The sequence below is a fragment of the Lissotriton vulgaris genome, chromosome 11 (genome assembly GCF_964263255.1).
Source record: "Lissotriton vulgaris chromosome 11, aLisVul1.2, whole genome shotgun sequence".
NCBI classification, from domain to species: domain Eukaryota; kingdom Metazoa; phylum Chordata; class Amphibia; order Caudata; family Salamandridae; genus Lissotriton; species Lissotriton vulgaris.
This window is the reverse complement of record NC_141699.1, coordinates 795,956,526-795,981,321: the sequence shown is the minus strand read 5'-3', so window position 1 is coordinate 795,981,321 and position 24,796 is coordinate 795,956,526. Positions and strand designations below refer to the sequence as shown.

At 46.9% G+C, this 24,796-nt stretch overlaps 1 protein-coding gene across 2 annotated transcripts in view; it reads left to right on the top strand.

The window, feature by feature from the left end:
- Positions 1–6,937: 6,937 nt before the first annotated feature.
- The window catches only part of DZIP1L (DAZ interacting zinc finger protein 1 like), a 764,020-nt gene continuing 746,161 nt past the window's right edge, over positions 6,938–24,796 (top strand). For both annotated transcript variants that reach the window (XM_086943917.1, XM_086943919.1), the window contains exon 1: positions 6,938–7,263. The gene's annotated coding sequence lies outside the window, so the exon portion shown is untranslated. The remainder of the gene's footprint in view (positions 7,264–24,796) is intronic.

Sequence of the window (24,796 nt, the reverse complement as noted above, 5' to 3'; positions counted from 1 at the left end):
GAGACCCTGGCCATTAAGTGGGTGTGTCAACATTTTCACCTCTATTTGTGCAACCAAGAATTCCATGTAGTGACCGACCACAAGCCTCTAGTCCCACTCTTCGCAGGCACGTCCAGATTGGGGCCCCTGAGAATTGATCGATGGGCTATGCAGCTGCAGTCATATAACTTCAAGGTTGTGTTTCGTCCCGGGGCCCACAACCCGGCCAATTACCTATCACGCCACCCTGAGTCCATGTCGCCTCCAGGACAGTCAACGGGTGGGTGCAATTCTGAAGCATTCATGAAGATAGTGTCGCAAGGGGCGTGCCCCACAGCCATGACGCTCGAAGAGATCGGCCGTGCCACCAACGAAGACGAAATGCTGTCCTGGGTGAAAACTGCTCTGGACAACAACGGATGGGCACACTTCATGGATGGAACCCGCCTTCTCCAGGCGGAGGTCAGCCACCAACAGCTCTGGCAAGTGTGCCACAAACAGCGTGGAGGAGCAAGGGGTTGTTCTGAGAGGACACCTGATTGTGATTCCAGAAAGACTGCAGAAGCGGATTCTCACACTAGCACACATCGGTCACCAGGGAATGGCCAAGACGAAGGCCAAGCTGCGGAACAAGGTCTGCTTCCCAGCAATGGACTCAATGGTGGAAGAGATGGTGAGACAGTACCATGCCTGCACAATCACAGGGGGAGATCCAGCGCCAGTGATTACTGAAGAACCCAGTGAAACCCCCTGGCCAAAAGTCAGCTTTGACTTGGGGAGTTTTCCCGACGGACGCCACATGCTGGTCATGGTAGACTTGTTTTCCAAAGTCCCTATCGTGGAAGTGGTGGCGTCAACTGCGTTCACCCACGTAAAGAGAGTTTTGGACAAGACATTTGCAATGATGGGGCTGCCCAAGGAAATCAAGTCAGACAACGGACCTACGTTCCATGGCTGGGAATTCCAAGAACACCTCGAGAGCAAAGCGATTCATCACCTGAAGATCAACCCTCTGTGGCTTCAAGCTAATGGGGAGGTGGAACGTCTGATGCGGTCACTTAACCGAGCGCTGCGCATTGCCGTAGACCAAGGGGAAGATGCAGAGGCAGCTCTGGACCCATTCCTTGGCGCCTCTCGACAGACGCCTCACAGCACGACTAAGTGTGCGCAGTCTCATCTACTGTTGAAGCGGTCTCCGCGTGACACTATCCCGTCGGACCCGACGTGGGAGCCCTTGGAACGAGACAATGAAGCGGTTCAGGCAAGAAGGAAGATGACGAACTGTAAGGCCAGTGAGGCCCGCCAGGCCCAAGAGCCCTAACTAAGAGTTGGAGACTGTGTGGTGATCAAGGACAGGCACCCTGGCTGGAAGTTTCGGACACTCTACGAGCTGGAGGAATGGACTGTTGTGGAGATCCAAGGGACCATGGTTACTGCCCAGCGGGACAGCAGTCTGTCATGAGAAATATATCCAGTTTCAAGAAGACTTGCGAGAATGACCCTGGTCACGAAGTCTCAGAGTATTCGGAGGCCACCTCGGGTCTCCCCCCCCCCCCGGCTCACCAGGAACACTGAGTCTGTTGCAGAAGGACTCACGAAGGGTGAGCGAAGAGGCAATTCCCATGGCTGGGTCAACCCGTCCTGATGAAGCATCCGAGTTATCCCTGAATACTCCATCCGGCGCGTTGGCCAGTTCCAGCTCCCGGAGCCAGAAGTATGGTCTCCGTCCGAACCCTGCGCCAAGTCAAAGACTGAAAGACTTTGTGTGCACCTCTCCATGATTTGAAAGGACCTGATGGTCTAGTACCAAAAGAAAGGAGGGATGTAGAGAGCCAGCCGGGCTCTCTCATACAATGTATCCACAATCACGCATACATACACCCCTCGGGGCGGGCTCTACCCGAGGGGATAAATAAATGGCAGAAGACCGCTCGGGGTCTTCCGGCCAAGCAAGTGTAACCAAGTGTGTTGTATCTTATTTGAGCGCTGCTGCAGCCCACTGTCCACGTGGCCCCGCCGCGCTACAGGGGGGACCAAACTATTGAGCGATACACCCATTGTTTCTGTAATATGGCCCTGATGGCGGCGCGGCAATATCTGATTTAGAGAAGGGGGTGTGCCTTGGGTGCGACGCTACAGGAGTGCGAGGCCGGTATGGCCTGGTGCATGAGGGCCAGGAAACTGGCAAGGGGATGCCCAGAAAATTTGATATAATCTGGGACCCAATGGTGAGGAGGCGGATACGACCTCCTGATCGGGAGCTCTGGCTGAAAGGCTGGGTGGACTGGGTGAGGCGAAAATCAGAGTCTAGGAGTAGAGTGGGCATTTTTACCTGGATATTTCTGCTGGGGGTGTGCCCGCTGAATTACATTAACATCTATAGGTGCTTATCTATATGTGTCTCGGGAAATGCTGCAAAAATGAACAGGTGTTTTGTTGAATACCAATAGATTGCTGTCACTACTGTTGTGGTGTATAAGATACCAAAACTCAATGAATAGATGTTTTTTCTAAAGCAAATATTAAAACAGATTAATTTAGCAAGTATATTTTGTTACAATCAATCAATGAAAGTGATTGTTTGCTTCAGGAAATTTCCAATTATAAATGATTTCAAAAAGTGTTTCAAGTGCATTGTGCAAGGCAACTTCTGTACTTAATGGCCTCCCTATCCTTCAGAAACACTTCTGCACAACTCATGTTAGGACGCTGAGAATTCGGAGACATTCCACTGAGCCACACAAGACATCAGCCAAGTCGCTCGATTACATCTCAATCTGGTTCTCTGCATGAATGCTTGTATATTGTTGGTATGTGTTTATCTGTAAGAGTGTGCCCATGGGTGCCAGTACATCTACTAGTCTGGACAAGTCTGTCTGAGGGTGTGTTGGTCTGCCTGCAAGGGGCCTGTTATATTTAGATCTTATATTATGCTAGGTGTTTCTGGTTCCCATTTAAAAGGTTGTGGCCTTACAGCATGAGCTGCGGACTTTGGAGTTGGGAAACGAGGTTCGAGCCTCGGTGTCGGCTCAGCTTCCTGTGATTCTGGGCAAATCACTTAATCTCCCCATCCATGCCTACCAAAAAATAAATGTGTCCTTGTGTAACGTAACTGGTGCTCGAGTAAAGCTCTCCAATACCGTCCGGTCGAGTTCGCGATATATAAATCTGCAAAAATAAAAAATACGGTTAAAAAAGAACCTGAGAGAATATTTGATTTTCAATGGAAACCAGAAAACAGCAGATTTTGCCTCACTTTTACAGCTTTGGCACCCTCTGGAGTCAAACAATATATGGGCAGCCCTTACGTCTAAGCTCTTTTCAGTGATGAAGGCTCCAGCGATGACCAACTCGGGTCATGATAAAACATCTTATATGACCTTGTGACCCTCTGCAAGGTCTCAAGACTCCCAGGAACTTATTACACCCCGGTTTTTGGGAGCATGGCTCACCCAACATAGGTTCAGCATAATGTTTATTGCATGCTGCTGTGTAGCAGGCAGAAGGTTAGCAAATTAACTCTGAGCAGTGTCTGAGTGCAGTGTAAGCAGTATCTCCATGATGTCATCATCATTCATTGATTGCGTGACAGAAATTAGATTTCTGAAAGGTCTCATATTTGGACTGTGGCAACAAAGAACACTGTGTATACCAAAACCAATGTCCTCTTAATAAACACTGCCATAAACAATGCTTCTGTTAGGTTTACAACATTTTTAACAGTAAATCTAGACAAGACAAAAATCCTATGCTTTGGGAAAAAAGCGATTAAGTTTAATTGGTTTTTAGGGGATCTTAAATTAGAATCTGTAAATGAATACCGCTACCTAGGGGTGTGGTTCGACAAAAGATTAAACTGGCAAACACACCTAGAAGCCCTAAAAGCGAAGGCACAAACATCAATCCCTGGCTTAAAAATGTATAATCGCTAGTATGGGGATAAGTCCCATCGACCACTACTAAAAACTTTCAGTGCAAGGATTCCACCGCAAGTACTCTGTGGTGCAGAAATCCTTTATTTGAGCGGTAAGGGAGCCTGGGACCTAGAGGAAGGAAAATGCCTGAAAAATCTTTTATCCCTGCCCTCATCAGCAATGGTGCAAGCACTAAGAACAGAACTAGGCACAACAGCTTGGGGGGTACAATCACAAGCAGCAGTGATTAGTTTTTGGAAACGCCTTGAAAATGAATATGGACAAAAAGTTGCACAATGGTGTCGGAAAGAGATACAACTAAGTAGCTTAAATTGGGCAAAAATGTGCAGGAAGAAAATGGTACAGGCCTTCGAGAACATGAAAGTGGACATATGCTGAGACTCCCTAATAGTAGAGTGTACAAAGAATGAGTTAAAGCTCAATGGACAAGTAGCTACTAGAAATGAGGATAGGGAATACCTCAGCAAGAAAATATCGGTAGAGTTCATGATGAACTCATGGGCAAAGGAAAACTGGTTCCCCTACCTGGACTTCCTACCAAACCTGTGGTTTAGGAAAGAGATCCTAAGGCTGCGCATTGCGATTAACCCTTGGCTAACAAATAAAGAAATTAAAACCAAAATGTTGGATCCTAATGGGTGTTGTAAATGTAGGCTGGGCACAAAAGGGGACGCCTTGCACATTCTGCTAGACTGTATAAACATCTTAGAACAGCGTAAAGTCTGGCTGCGCCCAATATTTGTAAAATATGGTATAAAAACTCGGGCGCAAGCAATCGAGCTGATCACAGAATTACCTAGTATTGACATTGCAATTGCCCTAGGGAATTTCATAAAGGCAGTACAAAGTTTTATAATAAGTCAGAAATAATATTTTAAGATTGTATATTGTGGAATTTGAACCTTGTCTAGAGTTAGCTGTTTTTATTAATTTTAATAGGATAGGAACTAAATGAAGTAATCAATTATATGAGCACCCATTTTTTAACTGTTATGTATCTAGGGGGAGATCATTTTATAACCAATGGTAGAAGATTCTAACTTTTAACTTGCTTGAGAGATCGTTGGAGAATATTTAAAATTAATAATTAATTGCTATGTATTTGTTTAAAGATTACGATCTAAATAAACATACTTTTTGACTTGACTTGACAACATGATGGTCTGAATATAAGCCACATTCCCACATACAAAAACATCAAGGCCATGTCATGAATATCTTCAGTGCCCATGCGAAGGCCCAGGAGTCATTGCAACTGGTTTTGGTGAAAATGCCCTGCTTTTAATGCCTACATTAACTCAGAAAATGTATGTGTTTGTGTATGGGCTAACACCGTATGGCTCAGAAACATGAGTAGGCAACCAATGCTTTGTGTTTCCTAGTATGTGCAGCAAACAGTGCTGTTTCAGCAAAAAATAGGTACTTAGATCCACTTCAAGTCTGCTTTTTGTATGCGCTCATGATGCAACCTCGCGATCACGTAGTTCAACCTTCATTCCAAATTCCTCCATGTCAGAATGTAGTTTGAAACTTGTGGTGCGAAACCAGCCCTGGGTTGCTTGTAATCCGTTTCAGGGAGTACCTGGCTTCGCAGTTTGGGCGGTACTGTTCCTACTGGAGCAGCATCAAGACTGATTTGCATACAGGTTGATCCAAACTGGGGTCTCATGGTGTGAAAAATAATGATGGATTGGGATGCAGCCCGAGAAATTACCAGTAGCTGAGATTAATTCAAGCATTCTATCCAACGCTTTTTGTATTCTTTAAAGTGTGGCCCAAGTGGGATGGGTATGCCCAGGCGTGGGTTCTATGCACACTGTATCACTGGAACCAAGCTGTACCCAGCTGATGAGCCCAAAACTAGGGCGAAACCGGTCCTGGGTTGCTTGTATTTCGTTTCAGGTAGATCCTGGATTGGCAGTTTAGGCTGGACTGTTCCTATTGGAGCAGAGACAAGACTATTTTGCATATAGCTGGGTCCAAAATGGGGTGTCATGGTGTGCAAAATAACAATGGCTTGAGATGCGGTACAAGTAAATACCAGTGGCTGACATTAATTTAAATATTCCATCCATCATTTATTGTATACTTCAGTGAGTCACTGCTAAATCAACAGCTGTGGAAATAATGGCTCTCCAAAAGAGCCATCCCAGAGCAGAACAGAACAGAACGCAGTAGATCTAAATTGTAGGCTCCAAGTTATGGTGGCATTTGTGGATGATAGTGAGAGCCTTAATCTCAACCGTTGACTGGATAGGAAGACGATAGGCAAATTATCGGTCTGTCATTCCCTTGTAGGTTCATGTCGTTTAGGGTGCTGTCTTTGTAGGTGTTTGCATTTGTTTTGTGATTGTGCATCTCTTTAGTTCCGTTTGTGTGCATGGGGTTTTATATACATGCAGACTTGCGCGTTTGGTTGTCTGTATATCAGTTGCATGTCTGTTTATAATTCTCTCCATTCATGTGTGACCCAGAGATTTAAGTTGGGCGGGTCGTGTCAATGGTCAACATCGGCAGTAACTACAAAAAAAATAAGACACTGAAACGGGACTCTACCTGGTACTATATTCATATATCTAATTGCATAAGCAAAAACTATAATTCATTTCTCAACAATGTGTGTAAAAACGCTTAACGCAATCCAAGCAGGTGATGCAGTCCGTATTACCGTTTCACACATTTTATTTCATGATGCATGGTTTATCTATTTCTCTTTCATTTACCCAGGTGTATTTCTGTACTTTTGTTCTTGATGCAACCTCAGTCCTGTACAGAGCATTCTGCAAATTTCTAGGTGACAGCAGAGTGTGGTTGGATCTTCATGATGGGGGAAAAACTGAGAGCCCGGGAGTTGAAGCCCTGACGGCGCACCGAGTCCCGGAAGAAATAACCAACTGTACGGTTTAAAGGGCGCAATGAGCAAACCCCTCCCGAACTGCATGCTCCGTTGGATAGCATTTCTCCCGGTTGCCCCGGCAACGGCGTGGCTTCAACGTATCACCGAGCTACTGTATTACAGCAGCTAGCCCAAGCGAGGAAATACAGCACACAGACGCTGGGAGACGGCGGTCAGGTACAGGCTGCGACGAGACTGTAGCGTAAAACTAACACGCCTCCCTTGCAAGACCAGGCAGTTACCGACAAGCGGCTGTCTGTTCTAAGTGTTTCAAAACAAATACATTCGGATGCCGTCCCTGCACAGACTGGATTGGATTGCAGCATTCCATTCCTTTTTAGCCAGACAGGAAGAGGGGCTACGTCACCACTCTTCCTCCTCGCAGCCCCTCTCTGAAGAATTCTGGGAATCCCGCCTCCTGTGAAGACCACAGAGCTACAGATGCTTTCCTAGGTGAGGCGACATTTATGGTTTAAAAAGAATGTACAGTAGATGCCTGAATGAGCCCCCTCCCCCATAACGTCATGTAAACATACGCGGCGCTTACTTCTCGTTTAAAATCAAACCTTGCTCGAGCGAACGGTGATGCTAAAAGCGATGTGAAAAACATGTTTTTTTTCTTTGTTTACAGTGTGATGTTCACCATGCGTATGGTGCTAAAAATGAGGCAGGCTTGGAATATGGTTTGCAGTTTTATGCTGTAGGTCTGAGGCAACTGACAGTTCAACTGACCGTTCAGAATGTGATGACAATCACATGGCAGACTCATCACACTGTACTAACTGCAGCATAAACACTGCACGCGGAGCCTCCCTCGCGTTTCATAGGGCTTTAAGTGGGATAAAAAAAAAGGGGGGGGGGGGGCTTTGGGAGTGAAGCATATTTTCTCAGAAGAGCGTATGTATCAAACCGCAAATAGTCGTTTTTTTTGGGGGGGGGGGGGAGCTCGGTTTAGCTGGTGCACGCGACGAGACAAGGGCAATAGCAAGCACAATATTATCCACAAAGTGAAGAATCACGCAGCACTCCTCTTGGCTGATAAAGCTGATTTATTCAGACCATATCTCTCCTGTTCCTACGGGTTTCGAATACCTACTTCGTGATCACGGGAGTTAAACAGAGACCTTCTTTCCTTTCTGCTTTGTATCTAGATATAATTGATTGATTACATGATATCCATGACAACGACTGTCTAGGAACACGGTAATCTGTCACGTAACGTGTTGTGCGTTTCAAACTGTAACTTTTAAATATATACTACACAGTACTAACATGCTTAAGAAGGCGAATAATGGTCATAGTGCCGTATGTACACTGGGGGCGCTGCGTTATCAACAAAGTTTTTTGAAACTGCAAAAACACAGAAAAATGAGAGAGGGAAGACGGTGCGAAATTCATTGAAACGCTATCAGTATCCCCCAGTCCATTCTCAATCTCCATGACTCCTTATTCCGCCCACAAATGGGCATGAAATACATATTCGATCAATCCTGCACAATGTGAATTCCATATTGCCCTGAATGGGCCTTTTTTCTTCCACCCATAAAACCATTCTCTTCTCAATTTCACATTAATGTTGCCGTCCAACCTCCTGTTTTCAGAAATATTCTCTAGACCATGGGTACTCACAAACTTTCTCTCAGGGGCCAAATTTACAGTGTGGTTTGTGTCCGAGGGCCGCACCGGTGGGGGCGGGGTCAGTGGGGGAGGGTGTGGGCTAGATCAACAAAAAAAAACTATGACCATGAGATTGATCACAGGTCCCTGCAGCGGATGCCCTCGTCCACTGAGCCACATGACCCGGCATACACACATCTCTCTCCCTCCCTCACTCACTCCCTCTCTCGCTCTCCCTCTCTCCCTCCCTCCCTCGCTCCCTCTCTCTCTCTCTCTCTCCCTCGCTCCCACCCTCCCTCGCTCCCTCCCTCTGTCTGTCTCTCTCACTCACTCCCTCCCTCCCTCCCTCTCTCTCCCTCTCTCCCTCACTCCCTCCCTCCCTCTCTCGCTCCCTCTCTCCCTCCCTCCCTCCCTCCCTCTCTCGCTCCCTGTTTCGCTCCCTCTCACCCTCAGTCTCTCTCCCTCCCTCTCTCCCTCTCTCCCTCACTCTCTCGCTTCCTCTCTTCCTCCCTCCCTCTCCCTCCCTCTCTCCCTCACTCCCTCCCTACCTCCCTCTCCCTCCCTCTGTCTCTCTCTCTCTCTCACTCCCTCTCTCACTCCCTCTCTCTCACTCCCTCCCTCCTTCTCTCTCACTCTCACTCCCTCCTTCTCTCTCACTCTCACTCTCACTCCCTCTCTCTCTCTCTACCTCTCTCCCTCCCTCTCTCTCCCTCGCTCCCTCTCTAACTCCCTTTCTCCCTCCCTCGCTCTCTCCCTCTCTCCCTCCCTCTCCCGCTCCCTCTTCCCCTCCCCCTCCCTCACTCCCTCGTTCCATCCCTCCCTCTGTCTCCCTCCCGCCCTCTGTCTATCTGTCTCTCTCTGTCTCCTTCCCTCTGTCTGTCTCTCTCTCACACCCTCCCTCCCCCTCTCTCACTCCCTCTCTCCCCCTCTCTCACTCCTTCTCTCACTCACTCCCCCCTCTCTCACTCCCCCCTCTCTCACTCCCCCTCACTTCCCCCTCCCCGTCTCCCTCCCTCTCTCACTCCCCGTCTCCCTCCCTCTCTCCCTCCCTCCCTCCCTCTCTCTACCTCCCTCTGTCATCTCACCCTGCCTGTATGTCAGCCTGGGCTGAGACAGCTTCCAGGCACGCGCACACACAGGGGCACCCAAGTACTTCACAGGTCATTAAAGGCCATGTGCATGCTAATGAGGCTTTGTTGTATTTCACCTCATCTTAGGCCCCTGCAGCTCCACTCTGGCTATGCGAGAATCGCCCGGCCCCCACAGAGCAGCAGAGACTCTCAGAGTCGCGCTGCAGCAGACACTCTTAAAAAAAAAAAAAAATACATGGGTACGATGTTTGCAAGGTCCGCGGGCCGCCAAGGAAGGCTTGCCGGGCCGCCACCGCGGGCCGTACTATGAGTACCCATGCTCTAGACCCACCCCCTTCACTCAGTGCCCATATAAAGATGCAGCTGAATTTTAAATTCGAATTCACAAATAAGGTAATAAACCTTATTAACAGTTCATATTTCCTCAGAGCTAAATCACATTACCACAACCATAGCAATTGAATACACGGTTACTCCCCCAGATGCACAGCCAGTTCCTCATGTGAATTTAGACCCCCTGGAGTCTTAGTTTGAAGGTCAATAATGAACCTCGATTCTAATCTTCTGAGGCTCATAAGCCTGTCACCTCCTCTGGGGTTAGCTGGTACATGATCCAAAAAAAAGAAAGTTAAAAGGGTTCTGTCCCTCTTGTGCAGTGCTTTAAAGTGGCGCACCACTGGATAAGTCATAACCCCGTTATTTATTGCTCTGGTGTACTCAAGAACACATATCTTTGTCTGGTCAATGGTGCTTCCAATGTACTTAAGCCCGCAGGGACATACAAGGCAATATACAGCGTATGGGGTGCTACAGGTGACACATTTTACTATGTTTTTCAACTTTTTCACACCCGGAACCTGATAGTTCAAAACTCTTTTGCTCCCCCCACATGACTTGCATTTCCCACAGGGATAAAAGCCCTTCATTTCTCTGTCAAAAGTCTTAGATGCACTTTTCTTAGTGAAACTGCTGGTAAGAGTATCACGGAGGGCCTTAGCTTTTCGAAAAGTCAACAATGGCTTTTTTGGAATGTCCATCCCAATAACCGGATACATTTTGAGAAGGCTCCAATGTCTCCTGAAAATGGTCCTTAATCTGTCTGCATCTTGCGTGAAAGTGGTTATCATCCGAAAACCACTTTTGTCGTCTTTGTCCTTCACTTTCGTTTCTAGAAGCTTCTCTCTGGGTAGAGAATTGACAATTTTCAAAGCTCCCATCAGGGTCTGTTCTTTATACCCTCTCACACGAAACCTCCCACTGCTTTCACCTGCGTATTTCTGAAAGTCTACTTTTCTAGTGTTATTGCTTTTTATACGAAGTAGTTCCCCATAGGGTATACTGTTGATAAGTGTAGGAGGATGCCCATTCTGGGTATGTAAGATAGAATTGCCCGCTGTGGGTTTGTGGTACAGTTTTGTGCACATCTTTTTTTATCAATTATGGTGACCTCCAAGTCCAGAAAATTTACTGAACTACCACTGAACTCAGCACTAAATTCCAGATTGAAATCATTATTATTCAGAACCTGCACATATTCCTCAGCCGTTTCTGCTGATCCTCTCTGTTAGATCTGGGGGTCTCTAGTTGGCAATGGTGTTCACCTTTGTCTAAATAGGGACCTTTACTTCTAAGTCAGGATAAGGGGATTACACTCCTTAATAACCCCTGCTCACCCCCTTGGTAGCTTGGCACGAGCAGATAGTCTTATCTCAGAGGCAGTGTGTTAAGCATTTGTGAATATACACAGTAATACAGTGAAAACACAACAGATGGACACAAAACAGGTTTTATAAAAATAAGTATTCTGTATATAGACTTAAACACAAGACCGCAAACGACAAAAATCCACAATACTGTAGAAAAGCAGCCAATCTCTAACGAATAACAAGGCTGCTCAGCGCAAGACGCCTCTAATTCCCTTCAATAATAGTTACCAAAATAAAGAGGCAGGCGCTGGACCTGGAAGGCAAGAACAGGTTTATTACTCCAGAGGAGAACACATCAACTTGGACACGCAGAATGTCTTTGGGAGGTGTTCTCACAACTTCTCCGCTGCTCAGTCTTTTATACATTTCAGTCAGTTTATTGCTGGTCAAACATCCTTGGAATTACTGCCTCCAGCAGGTTCCCACACAGACCCAGCAGCTTGCTCATGTGCGGAGGATGAAAGAATAAATGGGTTTAGGGCGGGAAGTGGCTCCGAGGCTTTGTCACGTGGACAAGGTTTTACAACCCCAGTACGTTTGGTCATGCTTAGTCAGGGTGCTGGGGATGATTGCGAGGTCAGGGTGAATCATAGGTGACTAGCAATGAATGAAATGGCTGCGATATCTAAAATGGTTGCTGCTTACGCGCACGCAGAGGCCCTCGCTAAGCAAGATGGCGCTGGCAATGTTTCACAATCTTCACTTTGCTCTCAACAGTGGCTGTGGCGAACATAAATGAACGCCGCTTATGTATACTTGAGGTTTATCGATTTCCACAATACTACACTTAAGATTACTTAAAAGATGATTAAAGTCTCTTAGTTCAAGTTGTTGGTAAATTTGACAAAGTTCTCAACAAAGTACCTGGATGCGTAACGCAAAGTGAACAAAAGGCTCGCAAAAGGGGAGATGCTTCGGTGCCGTGACCTGGGGGAACGGTTGCGTCCTTCCTCAATGCTTGTGCAGAGTAGGGGATTCGTCGTGAGCCTTACCCGTGCGGAGGTGATGCGTCGATTCTCAGCTTGCGGGCCCATTTCGGTGTGCAAGATGGCGCCTTGATGCGATGCGATGATCCGGTTGCGATGCGAGAAGATGGCGCCCTTGATGCTGCAATGCGATGACGCCCTGGCAACCTTGCGACAACTCTACTCTGGAGCTGCGACAGGCCCTGCGACACTCTTCTCCTGTGATGCGATGGCGACTCTCTCGATGGCGTCATGCTTCTCCGGTGATGCGACAACAGGCAGCTTCGATGAACACACGCTTCCAGGGAGATGCAACGAAGGCACGCTTCTCTGGCGTTGCGATGATTTCAGCTGCGGCTGCGACACGCTTCTTCTCGATGCGTCGCGCTTCCGGCTACCAGTGGCACGCAAGTCACTGGAGTTAGAATTCCTAGCAAGGAAATTCAGGAGGGAGCTGGAGGTGAAGTCTTTTGTCCCTGAGACTTCAGCAGGAGGCAAGCACAGTTCAAGCCCTTGGAGAATATTCTGTAGATGAAAGTCCTTACAAAGTTCCTTCTCCTTTCCCTTGGCAATGAAGCAACCACTGCAGGCCAAATCAGCAAACAGCACACTGGCAGAGGGGCAGTACAACTCCTGCAGCTTCCTTGGCAGAAAGGTTTCTTGTTTCAGAAGTGATCTAATTTCGTGGGAGCAGGGTCCCAATATTTATACCCCGAAATCCTTTGTTCTCTGAAGGCAGAGAGGCCTCTGTCTAGTCCAAACCAGTTACTGAGCACTTTGTTTACCTGACTCTTTTCTTCCTTTCAATATGCAGGGCAGAGTCATCAGCCACCCCATAGGAGGCGGAGCCAGCACAGGGGAGGGAAGATTCAGCTCTGGAGCACTCTGTTGACATGGATTCCTCCTTTCCTTTCACAGTGCAGGGCAGAGATATCAGACAAGCCACAGGAGGTGGAGCCAGCATTGTAGAGGGAAGGCCCGGCCCTATTCAGGTCCTAGGTGCAACTCCTCCCTCCCATCTAGATGCAACTCTCTCTATTCACCACTGGATTGCCCCAGCCTGTCTCCTGGAATCCCCTAGCCCTGTCATTCACAAACCCAGACAAGCAATACACAACCCAGCAGAGGCAGGCTCAAATGGTTAGGCAAGCAAATACCTACTTTCTAAAAGCGGTATTAGCAAACACAGAATATTAACATAAACTTTACTAAAAGATGTATTTTATTATTCTGAGTTCAGGCCCAACCACGGTATTATAAATTGAAATGCATGTTAGAATTGTTTGTTGCCACCCAAGAAAAACATTACTATTTGAAAGATTCCAGAATTCTGTTTGAAGCCTTACTTTTGTCTATGAAGGGCCATGTTTATTAGTCAGCAATGCTGTGCTTTAATAATGCAGATCCTCCTACAGATCATATGTCAACCAAATGCATGAATTTTGATGACCTGGTGGAAGCACACTGCATTGAATTCGTTGTGCATAAGCATGAGGTGTTGTGAAGAGTGCCTCTAGAGATCCATTGAGTTATTTGCTGTTATTGGGGCTCATATGTGGAAACCGCTTCTAATTTGCATCAGTAGGTTCCATTAGGTTATATGAGGTTGATCAAGGCCTGTCAAAAGACCCAATGTTGTGTTGAAGGCACTGATAAACCTCTGATGGAGTCATACATGCAGTTCATTAAGGAGTATGAATGAGCCAAGCCCATGGTAACATGCCATTGGAGGCACTGTCAAGCCATCAGGGAGTATTATATGGAGTCCTTCCTGAAGCATCTATATGCTCTACTCTTTGGAGGCACTGTTAAGCCAGGGAGGAGCTTTATATGGAATTCACCCATGTGCGAGTTGGCATTCAAAGAAGAAAAAGAGAGGCGAAAGGTAGGGGTTCTGGTCCAAGGCAACAGCTGGCAGTAACCACACTTTAGAGTGAAGTTGCCAAAGGAAATCACCCTTAACCTCTGTCCAATAGAAGTTGCCCGAGGAAACTACCCTTAACCATTCTGCCCTTTATCTTGATACCGGGGCTAGATGCACTCAGTAGTGAGGGTAATTGAGGTCAGGGATGTAATGAGAGGGGTGACTAATTCAAGATGGCTCTCAGGGAAGGAGGAGAGATCAAGCATTGGAGAGAGGAGAGTAGTTGAGGGGGAGGGGCAGTTGATGCATCAATGCAGTGACCAGGAAATATGTAAGCCTTGTGGAATGGACCAACAACACATAGCACAATGCAAGGCCTTTAAAAAATACTAGAAGAGTGTTATTTTTCTAACAACTTCTGTGCCTGTTGAAGCAGTCCAGCCTTTTTTATTTCAGAACTGTCAGGGTAGGCCGGCTTGCAAAACAGGTGCAACGGTCAGGCAAATGTTGCTCCCGCTCTGTGACCAACCTAAGAAATTATTGAAAAGGAGATTTCAAATCTGTTTTGAGGGAGATTCCATCTTTGTTTGGAAGAAAAATGATATGTCTGTTTTAGGGAAGATTCTGTCAGTTTGAGAACAGAGGCTATGCCTGCTCCATTTATGTGAAGCACTTCATGTCAGAGTTTAGTATGCACAGTGTCTGTGTTGTGTTGGAATTGTATACAGTTCTCTGTGGAAAATACTTTTTGGGAGCATTCTGTGAATATTGTGCGAGGAGTTGGTGGAGCCATGACTGCTCAGGATAGTTAGCCCATCACTTATGGGTGGTGGCTAGTTCGGTGTCTGTTTTAGTCGTTTTGCCCTCTGTTTCCTGGAGTTTTCATGGGATGTGGTTTATTGACAGCTGATGATGAAATGTTTCAGAACTGAAATTTATTGTGATACGGTACCCTGTCTGCAAGCCTTGTTGAGATAGACATAGTGTCGTTCAGAAATGTGATGCCATTGTCTTATCAACCAAAATACCAGTGGGGAAGCATTGTAACTAAATGTCATGACATAATTATGGTAGAGGTTCTGCTTGTGACGGGAATGACCCCTGCACCGTGTGCACTTATGTCTTCCTACCCTTAGTGTTAGACTGTAACTATCTTGTAAGCTGGTTTTTAGATCTCGTCTGAGCCAGCGCATGCGCTGCTCTGGTGAGACATTTAGTGAGTGGGCTTTAAAAAGCCGTCCACAGATATCTGTGTGGCCTCCAGCGTGTGTTTACATGCACAGGCACGAGGAGAGGCACCATCTGTCTTTCCTCTCTCGTCATGGCTCATTAAGTGCACCGCTCGCGGGCACCCTTACACCCCGCGATGACGATCACTTTCACTTTGACAGCACATGTGAGTGAGTACTTGTGCATCTTGGGCAGAGAGAAAGCTTTAAAATGGTGGTTGTCGCTTACTCTAAGTTCATTAAGATCCCACCACACTTCAGTGTAAATCTTACATCAGGTACTGAGTTTTTGGGGCATGAAGCTATTCCATTTCCCAGCATAATATATTCTGAAAACAAGCCTGTGTGTGTATCTAAAACGTTCAGAATCATGGAGGCCTTCGATCTGCGTGTTTAAATTACACTGACCGTTATTGCCATCAACTGGGTGAATGTAGTTATGGCTGAGACCGTGTCCTGTACATTATCAAACCAAGTTCACAGTTGCGAATGCAGGTCAAACACAGGCTTAACCATCGCTAAATTGGCCCAATGTTAATTCAATTGAGACCTGGCATGCGTTGCTGCTCACAACTCGCCACCTTGAGCCGCTGTCGCCAAGTTTAGTTCTTGTGTATGTTGTTTAGCTTTTAAGAGTGGAACTCCTATTGGTGGCATTCTGTTCACATAAGACATTTCAAGACTGCAGCAGTCTATAAATTGTTGCACAAAATATGTTCTATTGAGTTTGGATACCATGGAACTAACGATGATGGATTCACGATTTTCTTTATTTCATGCATGCTATCAGACACCTGGTTCTTACTTCAGTGTACAGAGGCACAAATCTGTTCTTTTCCCACAATACATTCTTTTCATTATCATAAGCTGCTCGGCAGGAGTCACTCCTGATATGGTAAAATACATGCCTGGGCCCCTCACACCTTTTGGCCATTACACCTGTGACATTGTTCATTGATACGCTCCTGATTACTTTCAAGTAAATAACCATATCATAGCAGAGTCCCATGACCCAGAACAAAGGATGTTTTAAGTGTTACACTTTGACTGTGATAATGCCTGCCTGGCAGATGCCACATTTACTGGCATCCTTGCCTTTCTACCTTGCTGCTTGGTAACGTAAGATTCGAAACTACGCATCTCGTCATCATCTGACTCGATGCCCGTTGTGCATCCAATGCCCTGGTTGGTCAGATCTTTTCTGCACTTTCCTGACACCAACGTTTTCTCCAGTGGCCACAACCTCTGAATAATTTTCCTTTGCAATTTAGGACTTGGTTCCCCTTCATTGACATAGCTTTGTAGATTGCACTTGAGTGAATGCTTCTGGGGAGTTATGTCCCCGTCATAGAGTTCTTATTGGGTTTCTTCTTGTGGCCAGTCAGGTTGCTGGTGTATACACACGTCATTAGAGTGGCACAGAAAAGTGACTGAACAAAGAGACATAGCTTTCATTAGTGAAGCAGGTATTAATGCTGTAATACCTTCAGTTGGAATGTCTCCTTCCAGAACTGGGATTGATCCGGGAATGTGCTGCAGTTCCGCAACAGCCTTGCAAAAGGATTTGACAGAATCCACTTTGGTTGTGGAGAAGTGTGGCTCACTGGTTAGAGGAGGCAGACCTGGAAGTAGAGGTCAGCCCGGGACCAGGGTTCAATTCCCGGCTCGGCGGGGTCTTGAGTCTGAAAATGTCCATGGACTTGACAATTCTCGCTCCGGTGCCTACTCGATTCACGGGTTCACACTCTGCGACTCTGGGCAATAGCTTGCTTAATCTCCACAACGGCCCCTCGCGGCGGGATGCCTGGCTTTCACCTTGCGGATACCCTGCCGGGGTTATCTCACAGGGGAATACCAGGATGGGTTCCCTAAGCAAGCGCTTAGAAACCGCTCGGTGATTTGCGCTATATAAATTCCTGTACATTTACATTTACATTTACATTTACATTTAACAAATAGCATAAAGGAACTTCTAAATGAACTGAGGGTACAAAGTAGTAAAAGGGGTGATCTGCACATGTGTTTGATATTTGCCCAGACAAAACTTCATACCTGGAAAAAGTTGGAGAGGGAAAATTGCGCTTTCGAGCCACCCACCACAGAGCACAGTTGCCTTACCTATTGAAGCTTTCGTATCTAGTGCCAGTCTTGTGTAGTATTGCGTTTTCTGTGTGTATTAAAGTACTTTTCTTAGTGGAAGAAGTTGCAGAGATTTGAAGGAGATCACACTTGGAAGGAGGTTTTTGAGCTAATGGTTTCTAATGACTGGATCAGAACTCTGTACGCTTTCACATAGAAGTTATTGTGTAATTCTCCATTGACTCCTCCAATGAAAATTATTTCCATTAATACTGTCTAGGAAAACTCTTCTTCTGCATGAGCTAGCTCCCTACTGACACTGAGTAGTGTCTGGATTCCTCATGAGAAACTAGAGCACAATGGGCTTCAGTATGAGTAGTCAGTTGTTTGGGTCGGACATACTAAGGACACACACTCTCCAATTGCAGCTGGCGTCCTCACACCAAATAACAGCCATTACAAGTTATTACCTTCGAAATGGCAATAACATGAGGACCTGGAAATACTGAGTCCTTGCCCACATGTCAGTCTCCCTTCCTTACTGAATACCATACCCGTTTTCACTGCACTTAACACTTGCTTTGAGAACATGGTGTATAGTGCCTGGGGCAGTGGTTTATGTCAAACACGCAGAGATGGGTAGTGGGCTCAGGAGGGCAGTGCTGAGGCGAAATTGGATGTTTCCCCCTACCACTGCAGGGGCCAAGGGGGGGCAGGCTGTGCCCCTGCCCAGAGCCCCTGCCTGCTGTTTCAATCAGTGTGAATCCACACCTGGTTAATCCGTTGCACGTGCGGGAATATTGGCACAGCTGCCCAGGTTTCAGATTGCCATGTGCAACATTTTCATAATTTCAGTGTAATTATGAGTAAAATTTCAATTACTATGAGTGGCACATTCTGGAGAGCAAAATAAAGCAATGAAGATGAGTGAAACATATATCAGCACCGATGAACTCTAAGAAGATCTTAAAACTGCTGTAAAGCACCAGAAAGGAAAGGGCACTAACCTGCACTTCTGTGTCGAGGTCAGGATTTCTAAGACAGGTGTCGGTCTTCCTGTAATTTGGCTCAGCCAGAGCTGGGCAGCAGTAGCAGTAATTCCTGGGTGCCCTGCCGGCAGGCAGGCAAGAAATGGAAATAATGAAAAACATCTTGCCAGTGCCTATGGGACCCTCCTCCCGCAGTAGCATGAGAGTCAGTGAGAATCTGTCCACGTTGGACCCGACCCGTGGGATCCCTGGCACCAGCACAGAAGTAGCGAGAACGTTTACTGTCATTCCCAGGCTCTGCTGACTTACCTGACGCTGCTGGCTGTGGTACCAGTGTTGTCACCGCACACTAACGCTACTTTGGGCCCCCAACACATATCTTCTCAGCTGCATAAATATCATAAATTATGTATTTTATTGTTGCTGTGATTTTTAATTATGCGCTTTTATGTCCCTAGCGGCCGAAAGAAAGTTATTATTGAATTAAATAAATTAAGAGTAAGCAAGCAGCAGACAGCATTGGCAAGCTTCAGGAGAGTGAGGCGCACTGGTATTTACAGCCATCCATGACGCTGTCATTATTTCAAAGACAATAGATTTCATTACTACTTATGCTCGTGCCAAATAAAAATGATTACCAAGCAGCTGAGTGGTGTCCGCCCTGCTTGGCGTGCTGCTACCTACCCTGCCCCAGTCCCTGCACCAGATCACATGAGCAGGGTGTGGCAGACTCGCAGAGCTTCTTACAGCAGCACCAGGCTCTGCTGATTGAACTGACGCAGCTGGCTGCACTTAAAGTCATTTGTTGGACTGGTACCAGTGTTGTCAACACATCCTAGCACTATTCGGATGGGTTTGCTCGTAATTCCAATTTGCAAATTAGAAGGAGATGTTTACCAAAAAGATTTTAAGTTTTCCTTTGTACTAATTATACAAAGTTAATATATTTTATTTTTATTCACTACCACACCTGGGCAGCCTATTAGCTGTGTCTCTGTTCGTAAATCCACCCCACTCCAAACTAAAAAACATAGATAAAAGACGTTGTCATTTACGAGTCCAATAGCTCTAACTCTGACAAATGGGAGAACTCTTGCATTGCAAATGCTTGTTTCTGTAGTGATGGAAGCATACCCATGAGTCTGATTGGCTATCGCCCTCTCAATGTGTGTATGGAAACCATAAAATACGTCAGCAGTTCTGAACAGAGAAGTCATAAAAGAGCTTTATGATGTAAGGAAACGTTCACATATGTCACAGATACGTGCAGGCTGAAACTCCAGAGCGCATCAGGCTTACAAGTCATAGTTTAGAGCAGCATCAGGCGGCAAAGCCACACGGCAGCTCTAGCCGGAATCAGACTGCAAAGTCAGAAGAACGTCAGACTGAAAAGGCGGAGGGCAGCTACAATCTGGAGTTTAACAATGTAGGACCGGACAAGTAAACCTCAGAATGGAGTCTGCAATCTTTACGCTGCCTCCTCAGGTACAGGGGCGACCAAGCGTATCGCTCAATCCTTAAACTTTCTAAAATCAAATCAAGTGTAACGCCAGTGAAAACACCCCAGCCTGAGACACACACCCCTTGCAGAAACACTATTCTTTTCCACCTCTAAGCCGAATGATACTTTAAGCAGAAGGCCTAGTCTGGATAAATTATAAAAAGATGGTGAGACTAAAATTCATATCGCTACTAATCTTTCTTGGTATTTCGAGTCTAATGTCTTTAATTATTTATGATTTGCTTAAGTATAGAAGTATCTCACATCCTTATTGTTTTTTTTTAATAGTGATGGGCTCTGTATGTGCTTATAACTTTTTAGGCCTCGGCTAGCGTTAGACTGCGCACATGCGCAGTTTTGCTGGCGAGACTTAATGAGATAGAGGTATTTTCAATAGCAAGGTTAAGCCCCGCCCCTCTTTTCCATCGGCTGGCGTCACCGGTCATGCTAAACAGTGGCCAGCAATTGGAGAAGAGGTCCTAGTGACGTTCTTCTTTCTCTTTATGCCCTGTCCTTTTCAGACTGGGTTACTTGACTTACTGCTGGCGTAGAAGGTTTCTTATCTTCTTTATGGGTTCAGATGGCCCCATAAAGAAGATAAGGAACGTTTTATGCCAGCCGGAAGTCAGGCGCTTGTCGGGTGCAGTGTTATTTCTGCAATGGCCTGCCGTGTAAGACTCCTGCCTCCTTCCTCCCCGCCTGCTTGCAGTGTGTGGTTCCTGCTTCCTCCTGCTGCGTGCCGAGTCCTCCAGAGGCCTGCAGTGCCCGGCTCCTGCTTTCCCTTCCCTTCCCTTCCCTGTGCAGTGCCTGTGATTTCTGCTCAGGCCTGCCGTGCGTGCGATTCGTTCCAAGGGCCTGCATGCAGTGTGTGAGCAGCAGAGCCGGGGCGCAGGCGGAGCAGCACTTCAAATCTTTGTGTGTGAGTGCAGTGCGTTCGCCGGAGAGAGCGAGCGAGAGGCACAGGCCGCGGCTGCCCGCAACCCCCTCACCCAGCGGCGGGGGCGGCACAGAGCGGACGCACCATGTCTGAACGGTCGGTGCGGGCTGAGACCCGGAGCCGGGCGAAGGATTACATCAAGCGGGTTATGGCAGCTATCAAGAAAGTCAGGAAATCCCTCTGGGTAGCCAGAGGGGGGGCGGATATGCATCCTCTGGGCCTGGAAGGACGGGTGCGGACAGGGCAGTCTTCATCTCGGAATCCCAGGTGTGAGGTGCCACCCCCTCACCGTATCCGGTGCAGCCCCCCCCAACCCCACTTCCGCTTGCCTGGGAGCCATTTCACGCCGGAGTCCCCCAGGCGCCGCGCGTACTCCTTCTCTCGCTTAATTTTTTCTGGTGGTGGTGGTTTTTAAATTTAGCGCTTTGGCTGGAGCTGAGAGCTGCCCTCTCACTCTCACTCTCTCTCCCTCTGAGCAGGGAGAGAGAAAAGAAAGATGGGGCTGCGGGAGGAGGAAGTGCTGCATGGCAGCCACAGAAAGATCCCCCCCATTCCCCGTAAACAGCCCCATATACCCCCCGTTTCTCACGAAAATCACCCATCTGCAACACCAAAAGAGACCCAAAGAACATTCTCACCAAAAACCGCCGTCATTGCGTGGAAAAATACATCCCGCCACACTGATTCCATCAAGCTCAGAGAGGGAAAAAAACATGTTTTGGAGATTTTCTTGCTCAATTAGTTTTCTTCGCAAACTTGCTGAGGGTACCAGTACATGGAGTTTTCCTGATGTGTCAGTTCAAATGCGCGAGGACACGGTTTAGATGCCAGTTTTTTTTTTGCCTCATACCATTCAATTCAGTCACAGTGCTTATTCAGCGCTCTGTTGCAGTGGTTTATATTGCTTGCTATGAGTGTTCTGTGGGAAACGGCTCCCCTTTTCCAAATTTCCTTAATAAATCTTTATTATTTAAAAATAATATATGTAACATAGCCTCGGGCGGAGACCGTGACAGTATATAAAAATTGAAGAAGCCAATCAGAGGAGGGAAACAATTATGTCACCTGATTTCTTTTCTATAGACAACAGGGAGACAACACATAACTCGTTTCTTTCCTGTGATAGTTAGTTTTAGAACTCACTAACCGCACCACTGATTTTCAGAAAATATTTTAAATCGTGTTATGTATTTTGGGAAATTATGCAGTTGAATGTGATGAACAGTGGGTATAATTGTGTGCTCATTTGCCTGTGCTGTGCCCCCCACCCTCTCCCCCATTGTTGTAAATACGTTATGTAGGCAGCAGGACACATCTTTAGGATATTAAGATAGGTTTATTAAGATACACAAGATAAGACAGCTGTGTAGTAAACCTCACAGCTGACCAGACCAACTGCCAAGGCTGGAATCCCACACACCAGATAGAACACTACTAGGTTAGAAGATAGAAACACTAAGAAAGGACTACAGACACCAAGTAGCCATATTGAACCAAGTAAGAATATACAACACCCATCGAGCTAAATAGATGGCCTCGCTGGGACAAGCTGAGATAATGTGATTCAGAGAACAGACAATAGATCTTTTATATTATCGTATGTTATATCGTAATATTTCAAGTAAAATGTGTCGTACCTACTGGGCAGTGCATGGGAGTTAGGCATAAAGGGGTGGGAACTAGCTCCTGGTTATATTTGCAATTTCATATTGCTTCTGTCTGGTTTACTGCGCCTCATTTTCTCTCGTCCCCCAAGTGTGCCTTTCACCTACCTCCGGAGCTTCGTCTTTGTGAGAAGTTGGCCTGATATATGATGTTTCCAATTCTGGAACCACCTGTATCAGTCCAAACAATCCCTTATGATATCTGGTTGTAAGTCAACCTTATAGACAAGCTATCCTAGGGGTAGCATGGACTAAGCAACCTGAAAGGCTAAACTCAAGAGGTCGTGTTAAGCGAGATGTTTTACCAATCACAATCCTGTAATATCAAATGAAAGGACACCACACAAGTATATATTATAAAAATATATGTGTTTATTACTAAAATAATCCCCAGTACTCTTTATGAGCAAAGGGGCACAAGCGTTTAAACAAAAGCACAGTTAAACATATAGAAGTTACACAATTATGGATGAGGGCGGGTGGCCACTCAAACCATATATTAAGAAAGTGGTATAAGAGATACCAATCGAACAGTGGTTAGGCCTAGGGCCTAGGGAATCGCTGGGAGCAGTCGGGACTAGCAATGCTGAAGTCGGGAAAAGCCCGCGGGATTCGGGTGCAGCGCTTAAAGCACACGCATGCACTAATGTAAAGTCAATGGTGCGTAAAAGTTATAAAGTTACTGTTTAAGGAGACTTCCCCTTAACCTAGAAGGATGAAACTTAAGACATATACACTAGAGGTGTGTACCAGTGTGGGAACACCGGCGTTGTTGAGTTACCTCACCCACAGGAAGCGTGTGCATAGGATCGAAGTTGTGTCGGGTTTCGTCACGCAGGTTGTTGGTGCTTGAAGCTGAAGATGCTGCAGGCGATGTGAAGGAGAAGTGTCCGGTGTGATCCAAGGGTGGATCGGAGTCGTAAAGTACCTGAAAGCAGAGGGGACAGAGTCTGGGTCACTCAGCAGTGATCAGGGTGGAACCAGGACGGAATCAGGCAATGTCGGGCGCAATCAGGTGGTTGTCGAGGAGCTTCTCTCCGCTGCCACATGGGCTCTGGGGCATCTGCGACGTCCAGGAGCGGGTCACGAGCTGTCCCACGAAGGCTCTCACCGTCGGCGCTGTCGGCTTCAAAATTGGAGCAAACAACACTTGGCAAGAGCAATCCACGCAGGACTGGAAGATTGCTTCTCACTCGGACCAGGAGGGTCAGAGTGGGTGCTCCTTTTCAGAGGAGCGGGTGCAAGTCTGGAGCAACCAGAATCACAAGTTAGATTTCGTAGTTCACCGGCACAGGGGCCACAAGCCAACGGGCAAGTCACCGGGCTAACGCGTTGAGCCAAAAGAAGCAGAAGGGCCCCACGCAGCACTCGGTGAGTGTAGAGGGGTGAGCTTCAGTGCAAAAGTGGCTCAGGGCTGGGGCTTCTCAAACCCCGATGTACAGCTTGGAGGGTCACTCGTGGGCTGCACGGTCAGCGTCTCGTGGTCTTTTCAAGATGGCGGGCCCCACTTTTCCCGTCGCCTCCACGGGTCTCAGCTCTGCAGGGACTGGGGATCGGGCTTTTAGAAGGCAGGCAAGCTTGATCTTGTCGATCTCTGTCGCTCGAGTTCCAGCGGGAACTGCAACAAAGCAGACGTCGAGGTGCTGGAGGGTGCCTATTTGCACAGGGTGGTCACTCCTTGACCACAAGGGAGATTCTTCAGTCTTCTACGTCGAGTAGGATGTCGAAGGGTGAAATGAAATGAAAAGCGTTTTTATTGAGCGCTACAGTTGCCCTGAGGCGTCCAGGCGCTAGAACTAGAACAGTGTCTTCCAGGGAGACGATCCAGGGAGGATCAGAGTTAGTTAAACAAGAAGGTCTTGAGCTGTTTACGAAAACTCGCCAGATTGGAATTGCTTCTCAGATGACATGGAAGAGTATTCCATAAACTGGAAGCGTTATAGGCAAAAGAGCGGCCTCCTGATCTAGCTCTGTAGATCCTAGGGACTTTAGCCAAAAAGGCATTTGATGAGCGGAGTGATTTATTAGGCTGATAGGGTAGAATCAGGGCGTGATTAATTTCTGGACCAGTTTTCCAAAAGGCTTGGTGGGCAATACACAGTGTCTTGAACTTAATTCTATCCCTGATGGGGAGCCAGTGTAGGGTCCTTAGGCCATGCCTTATCGAGACTCTACGTGGGAGTCCCAGCAATGTGCGGGCTGCACAATTTTGTGTCCGCTGTAGTTTTTGCAGGCTGTACTCCGGGGCCCCGAGGTACAGGGAGTTGCTGAAGTCAAGGCGAGATTGAATTAAGCCTTGAATCACTATCTGCTTGGCCTCGAAAGGGAGAAGAGGAAGGATTTT